Source organism: Chiloscyllium plagiosum, chromosome 37 (genome assembly GCF_004010195.1).
Source record: "Chiloscyllium plagiosum isolate BGI_BamShark_2017 chromosome 37, ASM401019v2, whole genome shotgun sequence".
Lineage (NCBI taxonomy): Eukaryota > Metazoa > Chordata > Chondrichthyes > Orectolobiformes > Hemiscylliidae > Chiloscyllium > Chiloscyllium plagiosum.
In genome coordinates, this window is record NC_057746.1 from 27,527,028 (window position 1) to 27,538,645 (window position 11,618).

The following is an 11,618-nucleotide window of genomic DNA, read 5'->3' on the forward strand; positions in this document are numbered from 1 at the left end:
CAAAGCTTCCGTCATCACAAATATCTGAAGGTTTGCAGTTACAAAATAAAACCTCAACATGCAAATAGTGTCACTGTAAGAATTGTCAGATTCACTCTCTCTTGCAGTGGGTGCTTAACGTCTGCCCCACTGCTATCCAAAAGAAAGTACAAACCAGGCTTATAATAGAAAATTCTTCACCTCCCTGGAGGAGTTCAGCTCCAACAACCCTCTCAGAGCTGGATACAATTCAAATCTACTTGATCAGCATCTCATCAAATACTTTCAAACATTCACCATCACCATATATACCATTAGCAAGTTGCACTTCAGCCACTTAACAAGTCTTCTTGATAAACAACTCCGAAAACAACAACCTGTACCATCGGAAGGACAAGGATAGCAGGTGCATAAGAGGACCACATCCTGAAAATTGCTTTTCCAAGCCTTGTCCTAGTACTTTTATTCCCTTTCTATATATAAAAAAAAGATGTGAGCATTATTGGAATATTCACCATTTGTTGCCCACATTGCCCATGAGAATTATAGAGTTCCTACAGTCTGGAAGTAGGGCATTCAACCCATTGGGTTCATAGCGACTCTGAAGAGCATACCACCCAGCACCACCCTCACCCTAAAACCCTGCATTTCCTATGGCCAATCCACCTAAACTTCACATCTTTAGACCGTGGGAGGAAATGTGAGCTCCCAAAGGAAAACCACACTGATACAGGGAGCATGTGCAAACTCCGCACAGCCAGTCGCCCAAGGGTGGAATTCAACCCCAGTCCCTGGCACTGTGAGGCCACAGTACTAATCACTGAGTCAGCATGAGAGAAGGTGGTGGTGAACTGCCTTCCTGAAACACCGCAATGCATGTGGTGTGGTTACATCAAAGGTTAAGGAGGGAGTCCCAGTATTTTGATCCGATGGCAGTGAATGGACAGAGATTAAATCACAATAATGCGTGATTTGATGGCGAACCTGCAATTATTGATGTTCTTATGCATCTGGTGCCCATATGTAGAGATTGTAGGTTTGCAAGGTGCCTACAAAGAAGCCTTGGTAAGTTGCTGCAGTGTTTCTTCATGGATTGCACACATTGCTGTGACAGTGCGATAGTGCTGAAGGGCTAGATTATTGAAAGTGACGAATGACCAATCATGAGAGCTGTTTATTCTTATGTGTTGGAGCTGCAACAATCCAAACAAATGGATTTAGTCTTCTTAGCTCAACAAGGATCTTCCTGCATTAGAGGGCTTGTAACAGAGATACAACGGGTTGATTTCTGGGGTGAGGACAGATTGAAGAATTAGACCTGTGCTCCCTAGAGATTTGAAGAATGAGAAATGATTTACACTCAAACTGAGGGTGCAGGGTAGAGGCAGTTGGTTAGTCAGGGGGAAGTCAGGATAACATAAACTCTTGGGCTAACAATCAATATCATGTCTCGGTATCTCTTTAGTTTTCGAGTTTGTGCTCTTCCGGAGAGTAAGGGAACCTCTGACATTTGGCTCTGAGTCTCACTAGATCAGTCCTCAGGCAGGATGAGCCAGAGATTCGTTGTGTTCTTATCCAGAGAAAGGGTAGAGCCAGCGAAATGATAAAACAACACTGGGGGCTATTTCAATTCTGTCTGACTGTGGCTGATTTTAATTCCCTCGTTGTGTAAGGAGGGTTCTGAGGATTATTGCATCTTGTGAGTTGCTTGGTCAGAGTGAAGCCAACAACATTCTTTGTAGCTCAGATAGAAGGGGAAAATAAAGTTCAACTATAATAACAATGGCAAGAAATAACAAAAAAACCTGGAAGTTTACAAATATACAGGTGTTTATGCAACATTTGTAGAACGAGAACAGTCAATGCTGTTCGATGACCTTTCTCGTGAAATCCTAATTCTGATAAAAGGACTCCAATTAGAAATGTTAGATCATTTCTGTCTCTATATATGCTGGCAAATTCACTGGGTTTTTCTAGCAATTCTGGTTACTTCACATTTCCAGCAGAGAAAGTGTTTTAGCTTTGTCTTTTAATTAATCAATTGCTTCGCCAGAATCTCTGTGTGTAATGTCTAAAAGAATTGCAGCAAATCACGAGAGGCCTTTAAACATTTCAAATTAAAGTTAAATGCTCAGATCATGGTAATTACTTCAGGTTATACTGATCAATTATCAGTTAACTGTATGGACCGTCGGATCTGGGATGTATTCCTAGTTACTACTCTGGTAATGCTGCTCCTTTAACAAGATTTTGTTGTGATTTTTTTTCAGAGAGGTTGTGAAAAACGCAACTTCTGAAAAGTCTAAGTTGAGGGGTTTTAGAGCCAATCTGATTAAAGCTAACAGATACTGCTTCAGACAAAAGGCTTTTAAGTAAAAAAATGCACTTGTACAATGAAAGGAGAGTGGCCAGTTCTCCCAGCTCAGCTTCACTCTGGTTTGGTTTGGTTTCAGCATAGTAGAATTGAAAAAGCTGCTGGACCCCCAAAGAAAAAGGCTGATTCTCTGCTCCCTCTCTCTGAATTTTCTAAGACCCTGGGTTTAATTTTATCTTTTGTTTCAAGGGATGTAGCCACGTATTCAACTGCTCGTTGTCCCTTTTGGTCTCTAGCACGTGGCATGGCTAACAAGCCAGAGGTAATTACTCTGTTTTTTCCAGCTCCACAGAATCTCCTATCTGTCCCCCTAACTGTGGAGTTCCTAATGACTAATGTTCCTACACCCCCCCCCCCCCACTCCCTTCCCTTCTGACAAGCTGCATCTCTCCTTGAATTCCGCTGTACACCTGCTTAAAACAACTAGCAATATTTAGGGTCTTGGCTACTTTCATGAGCGGAAAATGTGTTGCTAGAAAAGCGCAGCACGTCAGGCAGCATCCAAGGAACAGGAGAATCGACGTTTCGGGCATAAGCCCTTCTTCAGGAATGAGGAAAGTGTGTCCAGCAGGTTAAGATAAAAGGTAGGGAGGAGGGACTTGGGGGAGGTGCTTTGGAAATGCGATAGGTGGAGGGAGGTCAAGGTGAGGGTGATAGGCCGGAGTGGGGTGGGGGCGGAGAGGTCTGGAAGATGATTGCAGGTTAGGAAGACGTGAGCGGTCTGGCCTGGTCCATAACACGACAGAGAGTTCTCCAATGCTGAGAAAGCCCCAGGAACAACACAGCGAACAGATCTGTGCTGTAAAGAAAGGAACAGAAGGGGACGCTGCAGGACTGAGAACTGACAAAATAGTGAATGAACCGCCGCTCTTCCGGCCAACGTTCAGAAGTTACAGTTGACTGGTGGAATAGTTGTCAGTAATTTATATATTTCTCAATCTGGTTCAATCATACAGACATTAGGATTAAGAGTCTGCTCCGCTATTCCATAGCATATAGCTGATCAGTTTCCCGCCTTCCCGGACAACCTTTTACTCCTTGCTCATCCAGTATCTACCTACTGCTTCCTTAAAGCTATTCAAAGACTCTTACACTGTCTTTGAGGACGATAGATCCAAAGACTAATGGCCTTTTTCGAGCTTGCCACTCAGATGAACTCATGGCCACGTCTTAATGCCATGTTTATCTTCGATGTTTATCATCGCGATTTGTTCAGACATTGCTCCAGTCAAGTGCAGTAGGTCGTTTGTGCTGAGTTGGAAACGCTATCCAAATTCAAGCTATCCCTTACAATTCTCTCTAAGACTTTGCCCACAACAGAAGTGAGACTCACCGGCCTATAGTTACTAGTACTAGTACTAGTTGTTGTTGAACTAAACCCACATGCCTCGCAGGTGACCAATCAACTTTCTTCCTAATGTAAGGAACAACAAGTATTAGAGGTTAAAAAAGCAAGACACATTGCCCTGTTGCTAATATTACTGGTAATCCAGGGGCCCCTCGGTATATAGGATTAAATTCCAGAACAGGTGCCATCCTTACCTGGTCTAGCCTACATGTGACTCCAGAACCACAGCGATGTTGTGGATCCTTAACTACCCCCTAGACAGTTAGGGATGGGCAATAAATGCTTGCCGGCCTACATTCCATGAGCGAATAAAAATAAATAGTAGAACTTTTTGGATGGGTACATGAATAGGAAGGGTTTGGAGGGATATGGGCCGGGTGCTGGCAGGTGGGACTAGATTGGGTTGGGATATCTGGTCAGCATGGACAGGTTGGACCGAAGGGTCTGTTTCCATGCTGTACATCTCTATGACTCTATGATTCTATAACTTAAAGATAAAGCTAGTCACCATAACGATAATTCTAACAACCTTCATCTGAAACAATGCTCTTGGGGAAAGGAAATCTGCTGTTCTTACACGGTCTGGTCAACATGAGGCTCCAGACCCATAGCAGTGCACCTCACTCAGTTCTAGAGTAATTAGTGTTGTCAACAATTGCTGACATTGTCAGTGATACTCATTTGCCATGAAAGAATAAGGAAGGAAAATGAATTTGTGGGCATATTACATCACATGGAACATTGCCATTAAAGGTGGAGGGATGACAGTGGAAGTTTCAGTTGATTGTAGTTCATTGATACCACTGACAAATAATTGAAAGATATATGGGATATATCGCGAGAAATATTCAAGGGATTGTACTGGTTGTTTTCAAATATAGCTAAACTGGTGGAGGTTTATTAAAATCAGAACATATCTCTAGGAATTTGGCTGCATTTTGTTTAGCTATTTGTCTGTATGACTTCAATATCTCTCGTTCATCACAACCTAACTTCTGCTGGATTTAACTAACATTTTCCTAATTTTTTTAGAATTCTTTCTTTTTTCCCCGGAGGTCTCCGAATATATGTAACTCTTTCTCTGTGGGTCATTAGCAGCAGAATGATCTGCAAGTTTATGACTTGGTATATCTTCACCTCTACCATTATCATCAAGCTGGGAGATGAACTCAGGTTTAATGAAGACATAAAGGTTCATGCCAAGATCCGTGCCATAAATGCCTAAACAGGGCAGGGGCTTTTGGCCAACCCAGAAAGACTTTGTCAAACTGGATAAGCCTCAATCAAGGCTTTGTCGAAGTTGGCCAGATTACTTTAGAACGACATCAGTGCAGTAATAATTGGCATTAAAGGTGGGGAACATGATGTGAGAGGGATTTTCAATCTGGACTGAGAAGCCATCAACTGCAAAAGATATATATTTAAAAAGTCATCCGCGGGAGGTAGACATTGCAGGCGGGGCCAGCATGTATTACCAATGCCTGTTGGCGCTTGGGAAAGTGATGGTGAGTTGTTTTCTTATACCTCTACAGTCCATTTGGAGTTGGCAGCCATACTTTCAATAGTGAGGATGGATCTCTATGATCTCAATCTACGTGACAATGAAGGAAATGTGAAAAACCTGCAAGTGGTGACGCTGCCATCTATCTGTTCCCTTTGTTCTTGTAGACGGAAGTAGTCATGTGTTCGGGGGTTGTCGAAGGAAACTTGGTAAATTTCCGCCGTGTATCTTGAAAATGAGCATCAATGGTGGAATGAGAGAATGTTGATGGATGTGGTGTCAGTCAAATGGACTGCTTGTTGTGTCAATCTTCTTGAGTGTTGTTGGAGGTCCATTCGCCGAGGCAAATGGGGAGTATTCTGTGACACACGAGACTTGTGTCTCGTAGTTAATGGTTAGTCTTTGTTAAGTCAGGAGGTGATTTTCTTGCTGCAACATTGCTGGGCCTGGCTTGTCATTGTAGCCGCAGTATTGCAATACCATTGAATTAATATCCAAGGAGTTGTGAATTATCAACGAAAATCCTCACTTCTGACCTTCGGATGGAGAGAATGTCATTGATATAGCAGCTGAAGATAGCAGGGCTTAGAGCGATTCCTGCAGAGGTAATTGACATGCAACAACCTTCAACTATGGCATCATAATTCCAACTAATGAAGTGTTGCCTCCTTTATTCCTATTGAATACAGTTTTGCTAAGTCTCCTTGATGCCATCGGGTCAAATGTAGCCTTACTGAAGGCAATCCCTCTTACCACATCTCAATTCTGGATTTAAACTCTTTGTCTCTGATTGAAGCAAAGCCCTAACGAGTTCAGGAGCTGATTAACCCTAGAAGAACACAAACTGAGCGGTCGTGAGCCGTTCTGATGAAGGGCCATTGGACTCAAAATGAGAACTCTGTTTTAAATTCATGGATGCTGCGAGACATACTGACTTTCTACAGAACTCTCTGTTTTCGTTAGTGACAGGTTATTGCTGACTGTTAACATTGTCGATGGCACCTTCCATCACATATGATTGAGAGATGACTGATGCGGTGGTAATTGCCTGGGTTCAGTTTGCCCTTGTTTTGTGTTAAGGGTATACCTCGGGAATTTTCCACACTGCCAGGGAGATGCCAGTGTTGAACTGAAACAGCTTGTCTAGAGCTGGTATATTCTGGAGCACACATTCTCATTACTATTACCGGACTATTGTTCTAGGCCATAGACTTTGTAGTTTGCAGTGCCTCCAACCGTTCCTTGATATCCTGTGGAGTGTATCCGTTTGGTTGGACACTGGTATCAATGATGCTGGGGTTGAGATCGAAGGGGATTTCTTCATGAATTCTGACCAGAGATTGTTTGGAATCTTTCTTCAGCCTTATCCTTTGCACTGATGTGGTATGCTCCCACATCATTGACGATGGGGATGTTTGTGGAGCCCTTCACCTCCAACTAGGTATTTAAATGGTCCACCTACATTCTCGACTGGATGTGTCAAGATTTCAGACCTGTTGTTTTAGCTCCAGTAATCTCATGCCATTATTCTGTTCCACACACAAGTCGCCCTATTTGGTAGAGTCACCAGCCTGATACCTCACTTTTCAGTTTACTTGCTGCTGATTAATCCTGCTGCAGTCATCATCAAACTCGGACTGATACCCTTGCTTACTGACATTGGCAGAGCGGTGGCTATGAGGGGTCATGAAGTTGCAAATTGTGCTCTTCTTAAATTCACGCACCCTAGCAGCTGCTCTTGAACTGAATTGTTTGCTACGCCATTTCAGAGGATAGTTCAGAGTCAAACATGCTGCCATGGATCTGTAGTCAAATGTAGGCCACACCAGGGGAGGGTGGCTGACTTCCTTTCCTGGAGGACTTCAGGTTTTTCCAAGAATCTGCAATGATTTCATGGTCATCAATAGGTTCAAGATATTTTCAAACTGAATCTGCAGTGAACATTAATAGCGCTAATACCAATAGGTCAGCGCCTCCTTAGATACAATTCTGTTTGTAGGTCTTTAAAATCGCCTCCCTTGACCGGATGTTGCACCGTGGTCTGAACAAGCAGAACCGTGATTGCTCTGCTCCCGCATTTGCTGCCCGCTAAAGCTCGAACTCTGGGTGATTTAAGTGCGTCCGGAGAAAAAGCGCGAAAGGTCCCATTTTAATATGCAGGCAGGCACATTAATAATGAGAAACTCTGACTTTAATTTATCCACACATCAAAGAAATTCTGAGTGATTAGAAGGTCAACTTGGATGTCGCCGTCACTCCTTTCCGTCCATTATGGGATAGTAACGTTTGTTTCACATTAACTTCGGTTCACGAAAAGCACAAACGCTGGAGAAATTGTGAAATACTTTATATGGGTTCCCGAGATCTTCCGACCGAATTAAACCCAAACCAGCCGTAGAGTTCCCTTGTGTTTTACTGACATGATAGTAATCCATGCCTGGGGAGACTTTTTTGTCAAAAAAAAACTGTCGAAAGGAGGACCTCTGATAAACTACCCTGCAGGTTTAAAAAAAATCGTTGTTCGAATGGTTCTGCATAATAGTAGCACTTAACTTAGCCAATATAATAGATAACGTTTTGACAAGTTGGCCTTACAGCATTAATCTACCTCGTTTTTAGCGACCTCCACTGGACAATGTAGGTCAATCCTGTTGAGCTGTCAATGACAGAAATCAACCCTCTTGAGAAATTGGGGCTGAAAATGTGTTGCTGGAAAAGCGCAGCAGGTCAGGCAGCATCCAGGGAACAGGAGAATCGACGTTTCGGGCATAAGTCCTTCTTCAGGAAACGTCGATTCTCCTGTTCCCTGGATGCTGCCTGACCTGCTGCGCTTTTCCAGCAACACATTTTCAGCTCTGATCTCCAGCATCTGCAGACCTCACTTTCTCCTCTTGAGAAATTGCCAAAGAGCTGAGAGCAGGGGTGTGATGGGGTGGGGTGACATCCACAACTCTCAGTCTCAATGCCCCCACCCCGTTCGGAACTATATGAAGTACGAAAAGCGATAAGAGAAAAAAAAATTAAATCAACGAATGGTTACTGTCTGGAACGTACTAGTTGAGAGTACAGTGGAGGTAATTCAATCGAGGCATTCAAACGGAAAGTGGTTTGCAATCTGGAAAGGGCAAACATGCAGGGTTGCGAATGTGCAGAAGGCAGAAGGATGACGCGAAGTGTAATGCTCATTCAGAGAGCTGGTGTATGGGCCAAACGGATTGTCACGCTAGGATGATTCTGTGATGCTGCATGTTTTCGATCCTATTGTCAGGTTTTAACGTTTATATCTCATTTCAGTTCTTTTCCGAATTATCCTGTGTAACATATGGTTATGTTTGTGCTGCCCCGGACTGTGAAGTCGGACTACAATATTGTCACGACTCGTGAACGGAGTAAAGGACTCTTGAGGTTCCTTGATAGGTCAAACCTGCCGGCAGATTTTTGTTGCCCCTTATTGGTTAAAGTAAAGAGGACTCAGTACACCGGAAGTTGACGGCAAAACTAGAATATGCCCAGCGCTTATTAGAATTTTTGTTATCGCTAACTGGATTGGACTGTCAGGCAACGTACGTGTAGAATCGAATTTAAACAGAAAGATCCCGCGCTAACAACAAGATCCTGCGGGTGTTATCATGCAGAAGGGAGCATCAGAAATGTTCTGTAAGGACAGTGCCAGCAACCTCCGTGTATTTTGTCCATGTGATGGTTAGCACTGCCGCAGTCATATTGAAACCCTATTCCATGCAAATGTCTACAATGGTGCAGTGGCTGGATAACTGACGCTATAATTAACATTATCCTGCGGTTAAATTGAATTCCTGGTGTTCTGCTAACATTCCGCTAACACCGTGTTGTTCTGCACTTCACTTAATAGGAATCTAATGAAGATCCTAATGTCAGCTTCAGTGACAATGTCAGCAGTGGTCAATATCCTTGTAGAAGGCTTGAGGAGGTGCGCAGGAAACCCAACGAGAGATGTCAACACTGAAGCTGTTAAAGTTTCTTGTCCTCCTTCTCATCTCTCTTCTTTCGTTTCTGACAGATATAATTCTACAGGCCTCCTCTGAGCGCGTCAAGTAACAGCGCTCCTGACAATCGCGTCCCAATGGTGATAAGCGTGCGTGAGATTTGGGCAGGCCACTGAACGCAGACAGATCTTGTCTTCGCCCGGCGACAGCGAATAGAAGTCACACATCGTGATTACTTGGAATTATATCGCCTCACTGGGACAACATCCAGCAATGCCCTCCTTAAACAGCACAGTGAAACTTCCAACACCACGGGGACCAGAGGAGTTCCAGAGGGCAGTTGGAATTCGTTTTCTATGAATAAATAGATTGGAAATAAATGCTGGTCTAGTCAGCAACACTCCACTCATGTGACTGAAAAACTAAGGAATGATGTACAGAAGCGGGGATCTATCTCATTTCCTACAGGTCTCAAGCAACTTGTAGTCAAGATTTGAAACCAATTGACATTGGACAAACTCAGCATGTCGAGCAGCACATGTGGAGAGAAAAACAGGGTTAACATTTCGAATTGAATGAGTCTTCTTCGGAATTGAATACTTAACGAGATACATCGTTAGAAGCTTGAAACTTACGGCCAGATCATGTTTAATGATTCCAGCCACTGGCAAGGACGGATTCAGTATTGCTTGAAAGGACATGAACTGATCCTTCTGCAGCAATGAACGCTGAATGATCCAGCTAACTTGCTTCAAGAATTCAGTGTTGGCATTGAAATGTAACACAATGTTGCCGTCAGCCGCATAGTTTAAATTCCCATGCTGTGCCGAAACAGTTACTTTGAAATCAGGAGGGCATTTATGGTATGTCGAATCAGTTGACCTCCTCATATGTGTAACATGTTTCAATACGTTAGGAAAACCAGGCTGACAATGAATGGAAAACATTGCAGCAGTATTTTGCTTTAGGATTCATTTTGCACTGTACAGAACAACTTCAAAATCCTTCCCGGTATTCACAGACAGTACCAGAGGCAGACTGTAAAGTAACTTGTTACTGTCATGTTTCAACATCCCATTCGCAAAACGGGACAACCTTCAATGTAGTCAATTTTCCTGAAATGACCTTGTATGATAGGACATTTAATATGCGTTAGAACAGCTCATAAAAGCAACCCCGCCTCAACAATACATTTTTTGATTTCTGTAAACCAGGAACTCTGAAAGTGCGCAGAGGATGTGTTAGTATATCGCCTATAAACCACAGGCCAGTCCATGGGACTCAATGTCACCGAGTCAACTAGACCCACGAATCAGTATCTCACATCGAAATAGATTAATTCACGAGAACAGTATTTATGACAGCGAGTTGTTTGAGGAATAAGGCAAAAAGGATTAGTCCAATTGAACTGTGCAGTGTGAAAGTTTGGATATCACTACTGGAGTCCATTTTTTGCCCTCTATGCGCCCGGGGTTTGGATTCAATAGCACATCCAGGGTAAAAAAAAAGGTCCATTCATGCCGTTCTTGCCAGCACATTTCAACAATAAGCCAACACTTTATCCAGTGCCTACATTTCTTTCTCCATTTGACCGGCCATACAAAGAGAAGGTTTTACCAACGAACTGTAGATTTGCCCCGGTCACTTCGGGATGACGCATGAAGGGAATAGCAGAGATGTAGGCATGAGAAGTGTAAATTAATAGATGAACGCATGCGCAATTAAATTTGGGGAGAAATAACAAGGGGCGTGTGCGTGCATCCAAGGAGAACTTATAGAGAAAACATTTCTGTCTGAACCAAGAAATCTGGAGCTTCGAATGTAGAATTATTTTACAATAGACAATAGGTGCAGGAGTAGGCCATTCTGCCCTTCGAGCCTGCACCACCAATTCTATAGAACTCTAATAAAGATCAACAGCACTTTAGGTTTTAGCAATATGGTATAATAACACAAGAACAATCTGTGGGGTAGTTGGTGACACAGATTGGATTGGTGCTCAGCCATCCATAACGTGTTATAGAAAATATATCGAAAAGGAGGTGAAGGATCAGCCTGGATGCATAGCTTGAGCTAGGATTCATAAATTACACGAACTATTTGTATTAAACCAAAGACTGTTCATGAGACTTAATAACGTTTACTTTCCACATGATGGATTTGCAAGTTTGAATAACGAAGATTACTTAAACCGTCTGCAGCTTCGGTGTCTCGGCCGTTCAAAGGCGCATTCTTCGGATGTTGACAGAAATGCCCTGACTAAGAAAATTGTGCAATGAATGGATCCATTTCCATAATGTATGTTATATGCGTGTTTCAGACAAGGGAGAACTGGGTAGAGTCTGAAGAGCGTGAAGATATAAGGCTACTAAGTGGCGGCTGTAAGAATAGATTCCTGCAATGTGCCCTCACAATCAGGACTATGGCTTCTCTGCGCACTATTGTGTAGGA